General features: G+C 44.7%; 1 long non-coding RNA gene across 1 annotated transcript in view; it reads left to right on the forward strand.

Moving 5' to 3' along the window:
* Positions 1–22,457, forward strand: part of LOC128348968 (uncharacterized) — a 56,821-nt gene that overhangs the window by 28,710 nt on the left and 5,654 nt on the right. Inside the window, exons 2-3 of the long non-coding RNA XR_008318458.1 lie at positions 17,359–17,456; positions 18,381–18,484. This is a non-coding gene — a long non-coding RNA (uncharacterized LOC128348968). The remainder of the gene's footprint in view (positions 1–17,358; positions 17,457–18,380; positions 18,485–22,457) is intronic.

The following is a 22,457-nucleotide window of genomic DNA, read 5'->3' on the forward strand; positions in this document are numbered from 1 at the left end:
CATCCAGTGGCTGTTGCTGGTATCTGCCTTATGTTTCTTTTTAGATTGTGAGCCCTTTGGGGACAATGGACCATTTTATTTATGTATTATTTATTTTTCTAGGTAAACTGCTTTGAGAATTTTGGAACTTTGGTTGAAGAGTGGTATATAAATATCAGTAGTAGTAGTCGTTGTTGTTGTCATCATTGTCATCGTCACCCAATTCTGAAAGACCTTTTTGGAGTTCTTCACAGTCTACTTGGGATTTTGCCCTTTGAATAAACTGGTGTCATCTGGAAACACACTGATCACTCCTGACTATTTAAAAGTTAAATGGCACCCTCTTAAACTAACCTAAACAGTCTTGGGCTTGGGCTTTGTCAAGTTTCCAGAATTCCATAACTGGAAGAAATTGTCAGGCACTGAAATTGCTACTGTATCCTGTTGCTGTTAGCAGTTATTAATGCAGCTCTCATTTGATCTTGGAGATCGTGATTTATCATTTTTATCTTACCCTTCTTCCAGGGATCAGGAAAGAGACACCGAGGCAAGTCTCACAATCAATGAGACTTGCTGGAAGGGGGTTTGCAGGGAGAGCGAGCTTAGCCCGCTCTCCAGGCAGACAATTACTATTGCAGCCCTGGGTGGCTGGATCGGCTGCCCGCACAACTGCCGGCTCTGTCACGGAGCTGGTGGGGGCTGGCAGGGATTGGGGGCCGTGTGCCCCCCGGAAGTTCCAGGATGCCCCACACGAGTGCATGGGGCATGCTGGAGAGACCCCTGAACCTGGGAAGCTGTTTGCAGCCTCCCGGCCAGGGGTTTCCTCATGTGTTGCCATGCTGCGGAGCCGCGCCGCAGCAATATTCAATTTTAAAAAATGGGGTTAGCAGAGCGCTCGCTCTGTTAAGCCCATTTAAGGGGGGGTATTTAAGCGGGTTACCCGCTTTGGGGAAACGGGGTTTGCCTGTGAGCCCGGTGGTTCCCACAATCCATGGAAAGTGGGCTATGCTCCCTTAGCCCGCTTTCCACTGATTGTGAGAATACCCTTAATGCTTAAAGCCTGGAGCATGTATTACAGTTGCCATGGGCATGCTGCTGAAAATGCTGTTGAAAATGGCCCTCTCTGTAGTGAGTGATCTCTGTCAGAACTTTTAGCTACACATGGAACTCTGGCATCATGCTGTGAGTTCTCTAGTGGACACTGGAGGCAGTGTGGAGACTTACAACATGATGGCAGAAACCTACAGGTAGCCTGATTCATGCAGTCATTCAAATCTAGGTTTAATGTGGGTTTCTGACAGTAGCATGATTGTGTGAACCCATGCCAAAGTGGTTTATGGCCCATGACGAATCTGAGATTCGTTCCTTGGCATGGATTCACACAATAATGCTAATGTGGGCAACCCACATTAAACCTAAATTTGAACAATTGTGTTCAAACTCAGGCCAATGAGTACTTATAAATGTTACATAGAAGGCACTCACCACAGGGCAACAGTTTTCAATGGCATATTCCTTCATGGAAGGAAGATGGAGGAGAGCTGGTGATGGAGGAGAGCTCGACTTGTGGTAGCAAGCATGAATTGTCCCTGTTGCTAAGCAGGGTCTGCCCTGATTACATTTGAATAGGAGACTACATGTGTGAACACTGTAAGATTTTCCCTTAGGGGATGGGTCCGCTCTGGGAAGAGCATCTGCATGCTTGCCTGCAGAAAGTTCCAAGTTCCCTCCCTGGCATCTCCAAGACAGGGCTGAGAGAGACTCCTGCTTTCAACCCTGGGGAAGACACTGCCAGTCTATGTAGACAATACTGAGCTAGATGGACCAATGATCTGACTTGGTATAAGGCAGCTTTCTATGTTCCTATGACCATAACAGGTGCTCTAGCTCTAAGGTAAGCTCAACCTAAACTATTTAGAGCTTAATAAATCATCATCATCATCATCATCATCATCATCATTGTTGTTTTTGTTGTTGTTATAAGGTGCCTCAAAAGCAAAGTGCTTTGTAAATAAACAGAATAAACTCTGCTTACAATGGGACTGAGAATACAAAAGGATGGCGATTTGTGGGTCATATTAGCACCTTACTTTTGCCTGTGATATCCAGTACATGATTGCGTTAAACAAATGCTAACAATTACTAGTAGCAACAGCAAGGAGACAATCCACCAGTATGCTGCTGGATAACCTGTGCAAAGTCATAGTCTTCCACTGCTACCGATTGGTAGACTTGCATTTAATAGGGCTAAGCAGATGACAGAGCAAGGGCCCCTAATCGGCAACATGACAATGACTTAGTCAAATCCACATGTGGGAAATGCCATTGTCTTCTTGAGCAATACAGATTTCGGCGGGGGGGGGGATCTCAGCTTGACAGAAAGTCAGACAAATCCATCCATCCTGAGTGACGCATATCTACAATATTTGAAAGTTTAGAGTAACACAGAGAAAATCCCATGCAGTGTTGAATGTGACAGAATTAATCAGCGGTGGCAGGTCTTGATCTCTGGTCAACCTCCACTTATCATTTGTGTCCATCTGTCTTTGAATACCTCTTGCTGGGATCACTACATGCACTTGACCACTCTTTGGATGCCTTTAATACCTTTGCATACCAAAACAGCCAATTCACTTCGAGCAGGGAGTGCTATTTTTCAAGCCACATCCATTCTGTTCAAAACTTGCAGGTGGATGCTGCTGTGAGTAAACATGCAACGGAGAAGAGGACTTTACTTCGTATGCAGAGCTACAGTGTATTTCTAGAATAGTTTAGCTCCTGACTCTAATGAGTTCCATACACCCGGCTGTTTGCAAAATGCTGAGCAATGAACACAGGAAGCTGCCTTTGTAAAATCTAGCTCAGTATTGTCTGGCAGTGGCTCTTAAAGGTTGCAGGCAGGAGTCTTTCCCAGCCCTACCTGGAGAGGCCAGCGACTGAACCGGAGACCTTCTGCATGCGAGCAGATGCTCCACCACTGAGCTACAGCCCCATCCCTTAAGGGGAATGTTTTGTAGCAGACCATGCTCACATGTAGTCACCCATCCAAATGGAAACCAAGATGAACCCTGCTTAGCAAAGAAAGCATTTGCCCCTCTCAAAGGATCATGAAACTTGTGCTTGAAACCAGTTCAGCTTCGCTTTCCCAGTTCTTCTTCCCTCTTAAAGGGACAGCATTATATGGATTAGAATGGAGGATTGGTGTGGGCGGGGTGTTTGTGTGTGCTACTCAGAGGCACAAGATATAGTTACACTAGAGAAGGAGCTGCCAAGGAGAGTCCTGTCTTAGCACTATGTGTATTTATTTAGCACCTACTGTGGCACAGCGGGGAAATGGCTTGACTACCAAGCCAGAGGTTGCCAGTTCGAATCCCGCTGGTATGTTCCCCAGACTATGGGAAACACCTATATTGGGCAGCAGCAATACAGGAAGATGCTGAAAGGCATCATCTCATACTGTGCAGGAGATGGCAATGGTAAACCCCTCCTGTATGCTACCAAAGACAACCACAAGGCTCTGTGGTCGCCAGGAGTCGACACCGACTCAATGGCACAACTTTACCTTTACTGCTGTGTGGGGTGCTGTACAGATTAAACAACAGAAACCAAAGCAGTTGACACTGATATTCCCTATCGACCCTCTTAGCTCTTCATTCCTCAGTCCAATAGATGGGGACATTTTTTATTGCTTTTGCATAATATACCTAGGAGTGCTGAAGAGTCCCTTACTTACATGCTTATTCCAGAAAATATTAAATAAGGAGAACTGTATGCCAGTCAAATTATAGTCACATGCAAGTAGGCTTTAGTGCCACCTAGCTTACTATCTGTGCAATTAACATCACTGTAAGTTTTCCATCCAATATACCTCTTTCTTTGGAACTTCTGCCAATTTTCACTGCCTCCCCACCGCCCTCGAAATACATTTGAGTTACTTATAACTGCGCCTAACTATTGTTAAAATTACAACTGATAATCATAGTTTCAGTTCTGTTATTCAGTCTTGATTCCAGACTATTTAAGCTTCTGTCATTTCATTATATATATGAATATGTCAATTCAAAGTATGTTCCTTTATTGGTAACACATTACACTTCAGTCATTCTGCATGTTTGGGCAGGGTTTATGGAGGGTAAAAGGTTAACAAATTGGGATTTGTGATCTCACATTCTCTGTGACTACTGACTTTCTGTGCAATTCTTTTTCATATCTAACTGTATGTATGTCATTTTGTATCCAGTCCTCATAAATACACTTCCTTGCATACAAATTCCGTGACTTCAGCCATTGCCTTTAGTGGGACCTACCAGATGCAAACATGTTGACCAAGAGAAAATGATTTTGTGCAACCTGCCGTCCAGATATTCACCAGGATGTTACTTTGAAACATTCCTGGAAAGGTCTTGATCATGGATGATGTGCAGTGAAGTAGTTTTAGATTATCCAATATTGTGGTGGCTGGTGGGACTCCATTTTGAAAAGGGCATTTAGAAGACTGAGGCTACAATCCAGTACAGAGTTAGGTGCACTCACCCACCGACTGCAATAACCTGAAATCTGCTTGATGCTGTGTTGGATGGTGGCCTAAGCCTGCTAAATCACTCACTTATAGTTGGCGCATACCAGTTTCATCTCATGTAAATAGCTGGTGAGTTGGTTAGTTTTCTCTGGCTCACAGTTTGGGGCAGATATTATTTTATTTTATTTTTTGTATTCTATCTGCCCTTCTTCTCCCTGCTGGACTCAGTGTTCAACTGTAAATTGCCATTGTGAAGTGGAGAAGGTGAGGATAATTAGCTCCTCTCTGATGTCACTACTGACTTACAAAACTCTGCCTGGTCTATTACAGGGTTTCTTAACCTTGGACCCCAGATGTTGTTGGACTACAACTCCCAGAATCCCCAGACATGGCCTTTGTGGCTGGAGATTCTGGGAGTTGTAGTCCAACAACATCTGGGGGGGGGCAAGGTTAAGAAACCCTGGTCTATTGTAAGGTGCCGAAGTGGGGCTCTCAGCTGTCAGGCTCTGACACTCTACTCCCTGTACCAGCAAGTGCTCTCCATTGCAAACTTGGCAGACTGAGTTCTGTGCTTCAAAGGTACTCTCTAGGCCAGGGATCCTCAACGTTGGGCCCCCAGATGTTCTTGGACTTCAATTCCCATAATCCCCAGCCAAAGGCCACTGGGCCTGGGGATTATGGGAGTTGAAGTCCAAGAACATCTGGGGGCCCAACGTTGAGGATCCCTGCTCTAGGCCATGGGTTCTCAACCTGGGGTCCATAGGCTAGGGCCTGGTGGGCCATGGGAAACCTTTGCTGCACTGTATGTAATTTGCTTCCTGGTGGGCTAGAATAAAGCTCTGTAAAATGACTAGCTTGAGCACTTTGCTTTTCTCTAATTTTCACTGGCATCTTATGAAAAGATAAGGCTTCAGTGGGGGTCCATCCATACTTGAGGATCTGAGTGGGGAGACTGTATGTGCAAACAGTTTAAGAACCCCTGTTCTAGGTTGTGAAACCAGCTTTCCTGAGTGCTGTCCACTGACCTCCAAGGTCCTGTAAAGCCCTAGCCTCATTGTTTGCTCCTCAGCTCAAGTAGCCTGTCTCTAGTGTGAGGATTCTGACTGGCTCCAGCTTCCTTTTCTTGTCTGCTGCATTAGATATTGATTTCTGCCTGTGATACATCTGCACAGTTGGGCATAGCTAGATGAGAGGGGCCCGTGTTTGCCCCTCTCCCTGGCAGCCCCTTGGAGTGAGGGAGATAATGAAGAAAATAGGGGAGAGTGGAGTTGCGGGGCCCCTCAGGAGCTTGGGGGCCCGGGTTCTTTGAACCCATCCGCTCCATTATAACTGCACCCCTGCATCTGCTTCTGGTTCCTCTGGTCCCCGTGCTGCTCACCTGAACTTGATCCCTGCCTGCAGGTGCCTTTTGACTAGGCACTTGCCTCTGGACCACTCGAGCTGAGAGCAAGCTCTGCCAAGAATCTGACTGTGTGGAGCCTCAGCTTTGATGAGGTCTGACACCTGTGGAACTGGAGATTGGAATTGGAGATGTAGCAATCTGAGCTGGCCATGTGCAGTTTTAGAAAGGCTAGAAAGGCTGACTAGAAAGATCATTTGTGTTCACTTATGGTGAACTAGGGATATGCAGACTGGTTCGGGGGTTTGGGATTGAACTGAACCTCATCCCGGTTCTGTCCGGACCAGAACCGAACCTCCGGACAAGTGCGATTTTTTTTGATTTTTTTTTTAAATTTAAAAATACATTTAAAATACCTCTCGCCACTTTGGGGGGCTTCCTGTAGGCCACGGGGGGGGGGCGTGGTTCAACGAAGGTTTTCCCCTCCCCCGCTGGCCTCTTAAATCACTGCTGTGTCCCGGGAAAATGCTTCATTTCAGCCTGTTCGGGCCTCCATAAGTGTGCATAGTGGCCATTTTGACCACTGCCTCATATGCGTAAATGGCCTCTGCGAGGCCTGGCATGACCCAGAGGTAAGTTGCACATGCGCATTGGCCATTTTGTTTTTCCCCAAGAGCCCTCTTCACACATTATGGATGCTCACAATTACAGTGGGCAAAATTGGGGAGGGAGTCCTGCTGCTCTGCTGTTAATAACCCCCAGCTGGTTGGATCCAGGTTGCAGTTTGCAGATTTGCCGTGATCATGCTTATGGCGCCGTCCTCTTCAGATGACTCACACTGTAACCGTGATTGTCTGTGTGAGAGGGTGATTGCCAGCAGGGCAGCGGGACTTCCTCCCTGCTTTTGCCTGCTGTAACTGTGAGTGCCTAGAGTGCTCAAAATGTCTGAAGTGGGCTATGGTGTTTTGCAGCCACCAACAATTGCTTCATTTCACTACCAGTGACCCCTCAAACTCCAATTTGCATGATGGTTTCCAGTGAAATTAATTTTTTGTGAATCATCAAAAAATAGGCTGATCACTGAGCCATATACATCCAGCTCATAAACTTGGACTGTGTGAGGCTGGGTAAGAATGTAAAAAGAAGAAGAGGCAGCTATGAGCTGTCCCTCTGTAAGACCATGGTACTGGTCTTGCCTTCTTCCTAGCAGTTTCTGCTGGGACTGGGGAAATTCTGCCACAATTCTGCATTATTTGTTTATGATTTGATTTCTGTCCCATCTTTCAAGAGATCACCTGGCATTCCGTGTGTGTGTCTGTGTGCCCCCCCCCACCCATCAACTTCTCAATGCCTGGACCAATATAAATAAAACCTGTTACAGTTGTAGAGACACACAGAGACACCTCAGTGGCGTAGTTTGTGATGATGTCATCCGCCCCAATTCAAGATGGCGGATGCATGAATGTTTGAGGTGCAAGTGGCCTAACTTGTGAACCGCCTAACTGATTTGAACCAAATTTGCTACAGCATAGGGACACCTCAACAGCATAGTTTGTGATGATGTCCTTCACTCCAATTCAAGATGGCAGGTGCATAAATGTTTGAGGTGCAAGTGCACTAATTTGTGGACCATCTAATCGATTTGAACCTAATTTGCTAGAGTTGTAGTGAGTGACACATAGGGACATCTCGATGGTGCAGTTTGTAATGATGCCATACACTCTGATCCAAGATGGCGGACATGTGAATGTTTATGGTGCAAAAGAGCTAACTTGTGGACCGTCTAACTGATTTGAACCAAATTTGGTGCATATGTAGTGAGTGACACACAGGGACACCTCAATGGTGTGGCTTGTGATGAAGTCATCCACCCCAGTTCAAGATGGTGGACACATGAACATTTGAGGTGCAATCGGGCTAAATTGTGAACTGCCTAACCAATTTGGACCAAATTTAGTCCAGTTGTAGGGATAGTGAAAGGAAAGTAGGCAGATTAGTTCTTACTAGAACAACATTTCATGTATATCTTCCTCTTCCTCTGAGGAACCCAGAGCAGTGTATGTGGTCATTCATTCATTCATTCATTCATTCATTCTATTTCTATACTTCCCTTCCAAAAATGGCTCAGGGTGGTTTACACAGAGAAATAACAAACAAATAAGATGGAATCCTGTCCCCAAAGGGCTCACAATCTAAAAAGAAACATAACACCAACAACAGTCACTGGAGGTACTGTGCTGGGGGTGGATAGCTTATGTTTATCCCCACAACCCTGTGAGGTAGGTTAGGCTAAGAGTCACCCAGAGTCACCCAGTGAGTTTCATGGCTGAAAGGCAATTTAACTCTCTCCAGTCCTAGCCTCTCTAACCACTATGCCACACTGGCTCTTCTGATTACTTCTTTATCTTTCCTCAGTTCATCACACAGAGGATCCCATCCTGCCACAATTTTCCAATACTATTATATTTTATTTATTTATTTATTACATTTATTACATTTATATCCCGCTCTTCCTCCAAGGAGCCCAGAGTGGTGTACTACATACTTGAGTTTCTCCTCACAACAACCCTGTGAAGTAGGTTAGGCTGAGAGAGAGGTGACTGGCCCAGAGTCACCCAGCTGTTCTCTGTTCTATGCTGTACCCTATTCTACATAGGGTATCAGACTTGTGATGTCATGGAGGGCAAGGGAGGGCAATTTAAACAAATAAGCAAGTATTTCTGCAAGTCAGAAATTGCTCAAAAGAGGAATGATGTATTGATGAAAATGTTCATAAAAATAGAGAGTAGTTTTGACTCTGCTCTGTTAGCAATCATTTCCTGTCTGGTTTTTTTAGTGGATAATAGTGGATAATACCCATACATTTCAGGATGGTCTCTGAATATCTGCTCAGTATCTTGTCCAACGGCAATTCTGAGCACCTGTGATAAACCAAACACCAAACAATTGTGTTTCAAGTTTTGGGATGTGCCAGCAAATCCAAAAACGTGTCCTTCCATTACCCCATTATCCAAGCCATCCATATCATCCCTGCAGTCCTCTCACTTAAGTTGCCCTAATATTAACTGAGTATTAATTTAAAATGAAAGGTAATTCAATACTAGTTAATCTAGGGAAATATCCAGCCTTTGCAAGATCACTATGCAGGCAGTACAGGTTTCATGTCAGCTATTACTACTTCTCCATTTGCACTGGAAATGAGAACTTAAAAATCAACACACAGGGAGATGTAGCCAGATCATACAAGGTTCCTGTGGTCACATTTCAAAATGCAATGCATCTTTTCCCATCAGCACACGGACACATGGAGGCACTAATGCACATGTGCCCTTGCTGACGCAGCCACATAACACACTCGCTTGCTGCAACCTCGAAAAGCAATTTTTCCTCGGCATCAAAAAAGTTCCCCTTTCCACTTAAATGCTTTTCTGATTCATTTTACTTTATTTTTTTTATTTATTTCTTTCTCTGCTGTATCCTTTTCAATCTGGAAAGTGACTTGGCCTCTTCTCCCGCCATCTATTTTCCTCCTGCCACTATTCAGTTTAGGCATGAAACACAGAACTAGATTGAAAGCATTCAATGGCCATTCAATCGGAGAAGAAAAGAGCCCCTCAGAGCTTTATTAGATATGAAGATCCACAATAAAAATCAATTTCTGCCTCTTTATGCAGTTTAAATGACAAAGCACCCACCCATTCTGCAGCCATTGTGCTTCGGAAATGTAATTCAGTGGTGGAGCCGGGACCAGAGCACCATGGACTCCCTGACCTGCACTGACAGATTCCAATATGATACAGACCTTCTCAGATAATGACAGCCACTTCATCTCGCAGTAGGGGAAAAAAGTTATCTGATATCTTTGAGGGTTAAAAGGCTATGTGGGCAGCATTTTTAATAGTCCTCTAAATCAGCATCCTAAAAAATACTACCTTTTCTTTCCTGAATCTAGTTTGCCCAGCCAAACCTCTCTTATTGCGGTCACGGTGGCACTCTCTTTGGCCTGGAACATAAGCACAGCCCTGCTGGATCAGGCCCAAGGCCTATCTAGTCCCGCATCCTGTTTCACACAGTGGCCCACCAGATGCCTCTGAGGAGCCCACAGGCAAGAGGTGAGAGCAGGCCCACTCTCTTTTGTCTCACAAAAATGCCCGCTTTGGTCTCACATACACAGATAGCACCATACCTTCCCAAGGGACAAGGGGCAAAGAGGATGCTAGGACACTTTACAGGCATATGTATTGCCCCTCCTTATGTGCCCAGCACAGGAGTGGAAAGTGCACCCAAGCCTCATAGGGACATAGGAAGCTGCCTTATACTGAGTCAGACCACTGGGCTGCCTCACTCTGTGTTGTCTGGCAGTGGCTCTCCAAGGTTTCAGACAGGAGTCACTCCCAGCCCCACCTGGAGATGTCAGGAAGTGAACCTGGGGTTCTTCTGCATGCAACACAGGTGCTCTGCCACTGAGCTATGGCCCCATCCCCTCATGGGAATATTTGAAAGTGCTCAGGTGTTGTGACCCATTCAATTGCCAGGCTAGACAGACCTTGCTTAGCCAAGAGGGAGAGTAACTGGCCCTATCCACCCCCAGCACAGTACTTCCAGTGACTGTTGCTGGTGTCTGTCTTATGTTTCTTTTTAGATTGTGAGCCCTTTGGGGACAGGGTTCCATCTTATTTGTTTGTTATTTCTCAGTGTAAACCGTCCTGAGCCATTTTTTGAAGGGCGGTATAGAAATCGAATGAATAAATAATAAGTCTTGCTTGCTACCACAAGACCAGCTTGGCCCATGCCAATCACCATCTGCTCCAGAAGAGACTCTCAAATGTTACCCCATCACAAAGAGCTTGCCTTGCCTGTGTGTTTCAGAATAGCTGGAGTAGCCTAGATGAAGATCCTTTTCAGCTTTAAGTGAGGAGACAAAAGCCAAATATTAGACACACAGGGAGACAGATGTGATTTACTAACTACATAGAAATAAAGACGGTTTATTGTAAAGCAGACAAATGACTGTGTTTGTGACTCAGGCAATTATGCCTGTCTTACGTGGGTGGCTTCTTGAGAGACATTTCTACATGGGTACAGAAACCTGAGAATAAAACATACCCACATTTCACCTTGACCTTAAAGCGTAAACGTGATTTAGCAATACTTCCAAAAGATGCTCAGGCCCAGGCTTTGGCCTGTCTCCAGGCAAGGAAGTTCTGCAATTGTGAAACTCACCAATAACATCTTTACTTGGTTCCTTTGTTATCCTAAATGGTTACACAAATAGGAAAACAAATAAAATGACCTTGATCAAGGACACAGGAATAGGAACACTCTCCCTTTCAAGTCTCCCTTTCCTCTCTAGAGGAGAAGAGAGCTGGTCTTGTGGTAGCAAGCATAACTTGTCTCCATAGCTAAGCAGGGTCTGCCCTGGTTGCATCTGAATGGGAGACTTGATCTGTGAGCACTGAGAGCTCCATCCCTCTGTGAGCACTGCGGCTCCATCCCTCTGTGATCTGTGAGCAGTGCGGCTCCATCCCTCAGGGGATGGAGCCGCTCAGGGAAGAGCAGAAGGTTTCAAGTTCTCTCCCTGGCTTCTCCAAGATAGGGCTGAGCGAGAGTCCTGCCTGCAACCTTGGAGAAGCCACTGCCAGTCTGTGAAGACAATACTGAGCTAGACAGACCAATGGTCTGACTCAGTATATGGCAGCTTCCTATGTTCCTATGTTCTTCCTATGTTCCTAACATAGGGAGTTGCCTTATACCGAGTCAGACCATTGGTCCATCTAGCTCAGTATTGCCTACACAGACTGGCAGCAGCTTCTCCAAGGTTGCAGACAGGAGTCTCTCTCAGCCCTGTCTTGGAGAGGCCAGGGAGGGAACCTGGAACCTTCTGCATGCAGATGCTCTTCCCAGAGTGGCCCCATCCCCTAAGGAGAATATCTTACAGTGCACACACACGTAATTTCCCATTCAAATGCAAACTAGGGTGGTCCTTGCTTAGCAAAGGGGAACATTCATGCTTGCTACCCAAGACCAGCTCTCTTTCCCAAAACCAGCTCTCCTCCCATTATGTTGATGGCATGTTGTTTAACACTTGTTCTTTTAGATGCCAGGAAAAAGATCTTTTTGTTCACTCAGGCCTTTTCAATTTTGATTTTTAAATCTGATTTTTAAAACAGATTTTTTTTTTTAAAAAAAAATCAAAATTCCTTTGTATTGTATTTTGTACCCCCCCACACACACTTTTTTTTAGTTTGTTGTGATTTAATGTGTTGTATGTTTTTATTTGATGTGTTAATGCTGTATTGTGAGCCACCCAGAGAACAATTTGTTATGGGGCGGTTAACATACAGATGATGATGAGGAGGAGGATGATGAGGATGATGATGGTTTTATTATTGTTGTTACATGCCTCAAACAGTGGATTTGGTGGCTACCAGCAGAGTGGTGAGATGCCCCCTCCTTCCTCTGCTGCCAACCACCCACTGCCATCTAAGTGACTAATTGCCAAGTAGTAGCACAGCTACTTCTCCACAAAGAGCTGCCCCAAAATGGTTCGCTGCCGCCGTTGTGGCCTCCTCCTAGCTTGGCACACCTACCTTCCTACCTTCCTCACTAGGCTAGTGGAAGAGAAAGTTATGAAAGTAGAATACAAGAGCTACTTTAGCTCTGGAGCAGATTTTCACTTCCATATATATCCGCTCCAGCTCTGGAGCAGATTTTCCCAGTATGCCTCTCCCAATGCTGAGTATTCTGTGACTGTGAAGATTTAGTCCCCCAACAGCATCCAGGGAATGGGACCTAGGGGTAGTCAAGGTCCAAGTCCCTGATAAGAACAAGGTGATTAAATAACAAAATGCCTCCAGAGGAGATCCTTCAGTTTAGGAAACCATGTGAAATCTATAGGTCTTTCTTTTCCTTCCTTCCTTCCTTCCTTCCTTCCTTCCTTCCTTCCTCTCTCTCTCAAAATTTTAGACCACCTCAAACTTCTGTCTCCGTCCCAAACTCATAGGTTATGGCCTTGTGGAGAGCCAAAGTATAAGGGGGGACAAACAGGAGTGTGCTGGCTAGCCACTCTGCTCACTATGGCAATGTATTCTTTGACCATGCCCCCAGTTCTCGCCATATTCAGCACACATCTGAAGAGACAACATGGAAGCATGGTTTCTCCCCACAGTTTGGATCCCTGAATGGTCCCTGGGACAGCTATTAAACTGAGAGAGTTTGGGCTCTAATGTAAACAAAATTCAGCGGAAGGGGAGTGTGCAGCTATAGGTCTTTGTGTGAGGTCTCACTGCCTTTTCATTCTGGAGAATATGCCATTTTGTATGGTATAGAATGCATAGTTGTGTGTGTATAACATATTATAAAGGTAATACAATCCTTCATGCTTTAACTAATGTTGTCCTCCCACTTATTTTGATCTGGTTTCTTATATTCTAATGTTAAAGTGAAATGCTGGTATAAAAATCAAATAGAAAGAAAATACCTTTTCTTCTTTAAAAAACTGATTTGATGAAAAATGTCAGTTATCTGATAGAATTTGCATTGTGTGTTGAACGTTTCCTTTTTGCTCAACTTGAAATGAAATGTTTCAGTCTTGAAATGTTGGGTACACTTTTCCCCCACTTGCATTTTGACATTCCCAGCATTCAAAATGTAGGATATGAAAGGAGCTTATGTTTACCAGAAAAGAGTTGTGACTGATGACCATAGGAACAGCCATTGCTTGTATAAGCTATGCAAGGAAAGGAAGAGAGGTTCAGATATTTTGCCACCAACCAATACATACATATGGTTATTATTATATGGCCCAGATCCCTATCTGGTTTAATTCAGAACCACACAAACTCTTTTCTAGATTTACTCTTGGAGATTCAAAACTACAGGAATATCTGGACTGTGTTCCCTGTGTTCCCTGTGCTTTTGCTACAAATGGAGCAAACATATGAAACTTGATACTGCAAGGAGTTTTGTTCTTACCTAGGCCTAATTGTTTTCTTCTTTGAGAAAGAAATAATCTTTAACACAAGCGTTATGGCTAGACGTTTGCTGTGCCCTCCCATAAGTCAATGATTCCGGTATGTTATTCTGGCCATGCTGTTGTGACATAGGAAGGACTGATGTGTGCCTTGAAAAATTAAGAACCATGCTGGATGAAACATGCCTCATGGAATTGGGTGGCCCCATACAGCACTGATCCCTTCTGATGATGGCAAAATATGGAAGTGAAGTGTCATCATCCCTCAAAAAGGAAAGATACTCTGGGATTGCCTGACATGGTCAAAGTTACAGCCGATAGGCAAAGGAGAATCCCAGAAACACCACTGTTGCTCAGAAAGCACTGTCCTGTCCTCGAGACCTAATGGCGGAGGGCAAGATGCCAGAAGAGACGACAATATGAATTGGGCTACCCAGATGCAAAGAGATTCTGGGAGCTCACTGGGGAAATACACACGCTATTTTCTGAGAATCAAGTGAAGTGGGCCTCCAATTTCAAGTCAGAAAAATTTGATCTAGGGACCAAAGATTTAGGAGGTGCTACCATAAGAGCCATACCCATAAAGCTAACCCATTGTGGTACAATTACAGCATGACATACGCTATGCTGATTCACCACTATTTTGGGTACATTGTTGGTGTTGCAATCATATATATATATATAGGCATGCCATTAGTGATTTGCATAGGGATGTTAATATGATTGTAGTGGTTAGAGTGCTGGACTAGAACCGGGGAGGCCTGAGTTCAAATCCCCATTCAGCCATGAAACTAGCTGGGTGACTCTGGGCCAGTCACTTCTCTCTCAGCCTAACCTAATTCACAGGGTTGTTGTGAGGAGAAACTCAAGTATGTAGTACACTGCTCTGGGCTCCTTAGAGGAAGAGTGGGATATAAATGCAAATGCAAAAATAATAATGATGGAACTCCAATTCCCTAACATGGCAGCAGCCTTCCTCTCTTGAACTTACAATTCACAAATTCCAGCCATTGAAAACAAACCTTTCAGTGGGGCCAAACAACAGGCATGTCCGCCATTTGCTCTGTCCTCATAAATGAGTTCTCTAATATTCTTTGCTGCCTCCTTCCTCCCAGCCCTCTGGAGAGAGGAAGTGGGAAGCCTTTATTTATTTAGACCATTTTATTGCCTGATCAGAATTACCTGTCTAGGAGGTGAATCTGAATAGCACCTTATCTGAGGTCTTTCTCTAGTGCAAGGAACCGGGGGGCTCTGTACATTGCTTTAATTAGAACCGGAAAAAGAGAGAATGGACTAAGCAGCAAAGTTTTTTTTTTTTTAAATTAACTTGAAAAAGTACAATGTGAATGAGGGGGAAATGATGGTTTTACTCTTTTGCCTTAAAGTAAAATAGCTTTTATCTTCCTCCCCCCTCCCTTACAACAGCCTCCTCTACCTAGATAATGCATTTGGTTAGATTTATTTGCTCAGCCCAGAAAACTTGACACTAAGGGGATTATTTAGTTTTAGATTCGCTGTAGTCCATAGTAATAGCCAACAGGGAAAGGAATGAAGCAGCGATATTAGCAGGGAGATGGGAGGGGAGGGTGGAGGAGGGAGGGGGTGGCATAGACTGCAGCTAAGCAAAACTGCTTGCATAAACACCATTAAGAAGATTTAGACATTGCTTTCCTTATCATCAGCACTCCTGGAAGAAATAAAAAAGAGAGAGAGAGAGAGAGGGAGCGTAAAGGGAAAAGGGACAGGGCCCGACTTGCTGTGTATGCGTTTCCATCAAGATCCAATAGAAAATAAAACTAGCCCAGGGTCCAACTGCAGCATTTCTGCCGACCTCTCCGAGTTGCCTCATCATGGTCCAAAGGAGACATTTGTTCCACATGTTAGAGGAGGAAAAAGTCAGCTCAAAGAGACGAAAGTGCATGGTTTCAAAGCAGAAACCCAAAGAGATAAAATTAGGTCACTTCAGAATGGCCTCAGAGCACATTTACATTTAAGCCCTGTGCAGACGTTGTCCTTACTCACAGGGATTTCCTTTGTGCTTTTACAAAGACAATGCATTCTCTCTAGAAATGGGGAGGAATGAGGAGGTGATAGCTACAAGCCTCCCACTGGCTTCATAAATGGTAGACCATTTGAGTAGCGCTAGCTTTGGTCTTGGGTCTTCTCGTATTAGGAGAAAGATTCAGGAAAATGGAAAGAAATGCCTAGGAAATGGCAAATGTTAAAAAAGGAGATTTGAAAATGGTTGCAGACAATGCAAAAATAAAACTAGGCAAGGAAATAAAAGCTGTTCCTGTTTGAAGGGTGGCATTATTGCTTGTTCTGCTTTTGCCAGTGATGTTTTGTCTAATCCAAGTGGTTCATATGATAGAAGTAGGCTATTGAGAGAATGTAATACAATTTAATGTATCTCACAAGAGACTAGATATACAGCCCGTCTCTCAAAGAGAACACAGGAGATTGTAAGGATTCAATCTGGCCTTCTTTCCTTTCCTTTCCTTTGCTTTCCTTTCCTGCTGCACATTTATAATGTTTTCTTTAATTTGTCCCTGTGAAGCGCTTTGCAGGATCACTGTCCACACCCGCTTTGTCCTTTCATGAGTTATAGGCTGTTCAGTGGTGAGCTCAGGTGGTGTGCACAGACATTTGCGTACCCATATTGTGGTGCTATTTTTGTTGTGCTATTAAAAGGGGGGGGGAACCCTCCAGTCCTATACCCTTGGCTATTTTGCAGTCTCACAGAAATACCCTCTCGTACTTACACCCATGCTTTTCTGTGAGACTGCAAAATAGCCAAGAGTATAAGATGGAGGTTTTTTTAAGTGGTGGGCATGGAACAATTAAGAAGAAAACCTTCATAAATGCAATGGCTGGGGAAGGGATGGTGAATTGTCTGATGCAGTATATTTATATCTCACTTCCAATACAAAGTTCACAAAGCAGTTTACAAATAAATAGGAATGAAAAAATTGTTCCCTTCCCAAAAGGGGCTCACAAAAGAAACACAAGGGAGAAACCAGCAACAGACACTGGAGAGATGCTATGGTAGGTTGAATGGGAACATTTGTTCTCTGTCAAATATGAGAGAGCCATCACTTTGAATGGTGCCTCTTCTCCCAGTGGGCATGGAGATCAGTTGCTATGACAATCAAACTGGATAAGAAAAATGGAGCCCTATTGGAACATGCCATGTACTGGTGTTAGGTACACTCTGAAACATGATGTTCTTCAAATTTATTTTATTTTATTTATTTTTATGTATTTGATTTATACACCACCCTTCCAAAAATGGCTGATTGCAATCTCATCACATGTGTACCGAAATACTGGATGACTTTCACATGTCATCTGGCTTAACACAAAGTTCCCTGCAGTCTATGCTTGTTCATGCTACCACCAATTTACTATGAGCAGAACAAGTGCTATGCATGCAGTCACACTGTTTCCGACATGTCAAACGCAAAAAGAAAAGTTGCATATATCGACCCTACAAAGAATAGTTAGCAAAAACAATGTTTTGTAATATTTTGACTCTTTCCTTCCTTTCAGATTTATCTGCACTGGTACTTTAGACTCCCTGTTACAAAGGCATTTCTGCTATGGGGCATCCCACAGATGTCAGGAAAGAAGGAATTGAGAATGAAATGGTGGGTCCTCAAGAAAACGTTCCCCTTTCAGCCACAAACTTCCTGCTTATCTTTGGACAAAACACTGAAATCTAATGCATGCAACTATGCAAGGAACTGAATTTGCCATGCTTGAGCTCTGGCTGAACACCAGGAGCAGGAAGTCAACACAGTATACTGGTTTGTGAACTGTACAGTTTCACTGAGCTCCAGATTCTCATGCAAAAATTATGGCGAATAGCATGCTGGTTGATGTATCCCGCTCCTCCTGCCATGTGCATGAGTAAACCATGATTTGGGAATGTACATCACCAATCAATTACCCATTTCTTTGATCCATACAGGCTCTGGATCAGAGACTCCTGGCAGGGGTCTGAAGATGTTGTGATATATAATCCAGCAGAAAGAATGAGGTTCTCCTGGAATCTGAACTTTCCCCCTTCAGCAGCCATGGTGCTTAACTTGAAGCTATAATAAATGTGCAGACATTGCATTGCCAAAAGTCCCATACCTCTGCTTTCAGTATATGTGGATATTGTTAGCAACAGGGGAAACAAATGTCCTGAAACCTTCCTAATGCTTTCCTGATACACAAGTGAAGCTCTGATTTATTGTTTGAGATCCAAGAAGAAGGCCAAGTCTAAAGGCAAAGGGAGAGGCAGAGAAATCAAAGCAGACCATTAGGAAGAATGGTTATCTAGGAGGTTTGCCTTAGGCAATGAGTTAATCCAGGCCTGGGAAGAGAGCATTGGTAGTTAAAGCCCTTTAATGGCCTAAGCCCTATGATAATTAGTCCTGCCCCGGAGGTAGCTAATAGTGAGCCACTCCAGCTTGAAATGGAGCTTGATCTACTGCTGCGGCCCTAATCCGCTGCACACAATGGAAGCTGAACTAATTCACTGAGTAAACACTTTCTCCAGTTACTTACAAGCTGTCTTCTTTCAGCCCTGCACCAAATAGATTCACTTTCAAGGCTTGGAAAAGAAAATCAACTTCTTTTTTTAAAGCTACTGATCTTGGCTGAAGTGCATTTGGACTTCTTAAGTATCGTAAGTAGAATCTGGACACATATGGTGTGATTTTCCCCTGCAGCCACCAGCAGCCTTTTATTTTCTAACAATGATACCAAAAACAAAAAGGCATTTTCACTCTCATTTCTTCCTGGGAAGGGGGGGGGGACTTGAGGATATTGGTAGGGCCAGTATGAATCATTCTGAAAGATGCCTGACCTATAAGATGCTTTCTGCTTACCTAGCAATTCCAAGTGGCTAAGAACCTTGGCATTGTCACCAAGAACATTAAATCACCAAGACAAGAAACTTCAGATATATCGAACTGTATAGAACCCACCTTCAGATTTTTTAAAAGACAAACATAAATAGGGGAAGAGTCATAGCTCAGTGAAACAGTGCATGCCCCAGGGCTCAATACCTGACATTTCCAGGCAGAGCGAGACAAGACTTTTCCCCAAAGCCCTGGAGAATTGTTGTCAGTCATAGACAATGCTGAGCTAGATGGGGCCAATGACCTGACTCAGTATAAGGCAGGTTCATAAGTGCTTAACCAGGAGTTCTCAAATGTGGATCCCCTGATGTTGTTGGACTATAACTTCTATCATCCCTAGCCACAATGGCCTCTGGTTGCTGTACGCCAACAATATCTGGTGACCCAAGTTTGAGGACCCTGGTTAAGCACTTTTGAATGTTCCCTGTGGAATGTGATGCATATAATTAGGGTTACCAGCTGCTGGTTATACTTATATGTGCTCTGGGGCATCAAAAGAGGATGCAGCCACTGTACCTTCCACTCTGTCTATCTACTGGTTATTTTGGCCACCATTTCTACATTAGGGTTGCCAACTCTGACTGAAGCTGTTCCTGGAGGCCCCCCACCAGGCGCAGGCCATGAACGCACCTGGGTGGAGTGGGGCGGGCGGCTTCTTTAAGTGTAAATTGAGCCGGAGCTCTATGCCGCCCAGCAGCCCCCGCGACGCAATGGGGAATCGCCTCCGCCACTCACTTGGCCGCTGGTGGGGGCTCGCCTCCATGGCAGCCAGGTAAGTGGCAGAAGCGATTCCCCACCGCAGGGGCTTCTGGGCGGCTCGGAGACCGGCTCCGTTTACACTTAAAGAAACTGCCCACTCACCCACTCTGGGGGCCCGTTCACAGCTTGTGCCTGCCCCCCACCCAACATTTTATCCAATATTTCTTGCAATATACAACAAAATCGGGCCAAACTGGATTCTACAATTAGGGCAGACTATATTATGGAGGTATCCAGCTACTTCTCCTATGTGGTCAGACTAGATCACTTTCAGTTTGTGACTCCTGAGGATATTGACCAGCTGTTTTAGACTGTGCATCCTACCACCTGTTCTCTCGACTCTTGCCCAACTTGGCTTTTTAAATCTAACAATCAGATTACTGGAGAGGGTCTATAAACATCATAATTGCTTCTCCATGGGAAGGTAGGATGCCTCCTTGTCTTAAGGAAGCTATAATTACACCTTACTTGGGGGGGGGAATCCTACATTGGGCCCCTCAGAGTTAGGAAACTATAGGCCCGTCTCTAATCAACCATGGTTGGCCAAGATGATTGAGAGGGTGGTGGCCTCTCAGCTCCGGACAGTCCTGGAGGAAATGTCTTGGATGATCTAGACCCATTTCAAGCTGGCTTTCAGGCAGGCTATGGGGTTGAGATTGCTTTGGTCAGCCTGATGGATGATCTCTAATTAGGTATTGTGACTCTTCTGATCCTTTTGGATCTCTCAATGGATTTTGATACCATCCGCCATGGTATCCTTCTGGGTCACCCGAAGGAGGTGAGATTAGGTGGCATATTTTACAGTGGTTCCATTCCTACCTCTTGGGTAGATTCCAGATGGTGTCACTTGGAGACTGTAGATGGGGAAGGAGGGAGACAGAGTGAAGGCTGAACAGGGTGGCAGCAAGCATAGTGACTGCATCTTCTCTCAGTGCTTTGGAACATTGAAAATTAGAAGCATCATTGTAGAGTCTATTGTATCTGGGCGTGCATCTGGCCACACTATTTATAATACATGTTGCCCCATGATTGTTTGTTACTAACTGGCAAAATGCATATTACAAGCAAATACATATATGATACCTATAGGAACATAGGACGTTGTTGCCTTATGTTGAGTGAGCCCATTGCTCCATCTAGCTTAGTATTGTCTACACAGACTCTCAGTGGCTTCTCCAAGGCTGCAGGCAGGAGTTTCTCTCAGCCTTGTCTTGGAGGTGCCAGGGAGGGAACTTCAAACCTTATCATGCAAGCATGTAAAGGCTGTTCCCAGACGGGCCCCATATTGTACAGTGCTCACACATGTAGCTTCCCATCCAAATGCTAACCAGGGCAGACCCTGCTTAGCAAATGGGACAATTTATGCTTGCTACCACAAGACTAGCTCTCCTCCTATGGGGAAGGGAGTGCTCAAGCTTTTGCTTACCAGCCATTTTCCCATTCAAAATAAATCCTCTTAAACGGCTTCCTCTGCACACATGAGGTTCCAGATGCATGTTGACTGAAACACTCCAAAAGCATTTGCCTAGTGCTTTTGGAGGGCTGGGAGACATCTCCTTCCTCTTGTTACCCTCCCCTCTCCCAGTGTGGTGTATTGAGTGTTGGACTAGAACTAGTGAGCGTTAGGTTCAAATCCAACTCCTCCATAAGGTTCACTGGGTGACTATGTCCCAGACACTTTCTCTCAGCCTAACCTACATCACAAGGTTGTTGTGAGGACACGGGGGCAGGTTTGCTGCCCCCTCATCTCCTTGGAGGAAAGGCAGGTGGCGCGGAGGGCGGGGGGTGGGGGTGGGGTGGAGTTCATACACTGAGAATTATTTCCCCGATCTCTGTTTTGCTGCAGGTCTCCACTTTTACCATATAATTCCTTTTGAAGTTTTAAAATGATAATTATAATAATAAGGAACAAATTTTACACACATTTTACAAATGAATCCGAATGGCAGGCAAAGGGAAAGAAAGGCAGGGAAAGGGAGTGTTATCCACCTGTTCGGAGAGTGCAAAGGGGCGAGGGCCCTCCTGCAGGGATTCTCCTGCTATCAAACTTGTTGGCAAGCACTATTACCGCAATAGCTTGGAGCTAGAAAAAGAATCATTTTTTGAAGTGTACATGTAGATATATATATTTTTTTCTCATGCAAGGAAAATGGAAAAGAAGTGGGAAAGGGGGGAAAAAAAACACACACACCCCTGCTTGCATTAGCAGCTGCTTCTGTCTCCAGGCACTATGGCAATGATACCTCATCCCATCCATTCAGCAAGCCATTATCATTTCCCTCCTTCCCATTATTCCCCTTCAACCTTATCAGATGCAAGCATCGCCTCAGACACTCCAACTGGAGCCTTGTAATTGTCCCCTGGTTGGAGCTCGATAGCACCTTGAACCGCCAGAGCAATCTCTGCTTAAGAAATAGGCCTCCAAAAGGAGGCGAGGAGAGAATTTGCCTGTGGCTATGTGGGCTCCTTAATAGCTAACTCTCTCTAGCTGCGCTGGGCACAACAGCGACAGAGAGAGAGAGAGATGCGGGGAGGGTTTTTATTTACCACCACCCTTTTGGAATTGGGGGTGGGCCCACAGCAGTGTGTGTATGTACAAGTTCCACTTTTTGTTAAAAAAAACCCCCACACACTACCGTTCCTGTGGCCCACCCATGTATTTTGAATGTGCTAAGCAAGACTGCATACTCAGATCACTTCACAGTTAAGGCCGACCTAAATGGTACTGACTGATCCTGTGTGTGCTTAAGAACATAAGCAGCGCTTTGGTGAGTAAGGCACAGGTCCTCCTAGTTCAGGATCCTTTGCAAGAATCCCAGCAACTGGCAGGCACTAAGGAGCCAGTCAGTGGCTTGTGATTCCTTTTCTGCAAACCCCTCTTTTGGATTGCCGGTTGAATTATTGTCCTTATTGGCTCCCAAGGATGCTTTTTAAAATGCAGAGGTCCGTCCCCCCTCCAAATTATAAAGTGAAGATGGT

This window comes from Hemicordylus capensis, chromosome 3, assembly GCF_027244095.1.
Source record: "Hemicordylus capensis ecotype Gifberg chromosome 3, rHemCap1.1.pri, whole genome shotgun sequence".
Lineage (NCBI taxonomy): Eukaryota > Metazoa > Chordata > Lepidosauria > Squamata > Cordylidae > Hemicordylus > Hemicordylus capensis.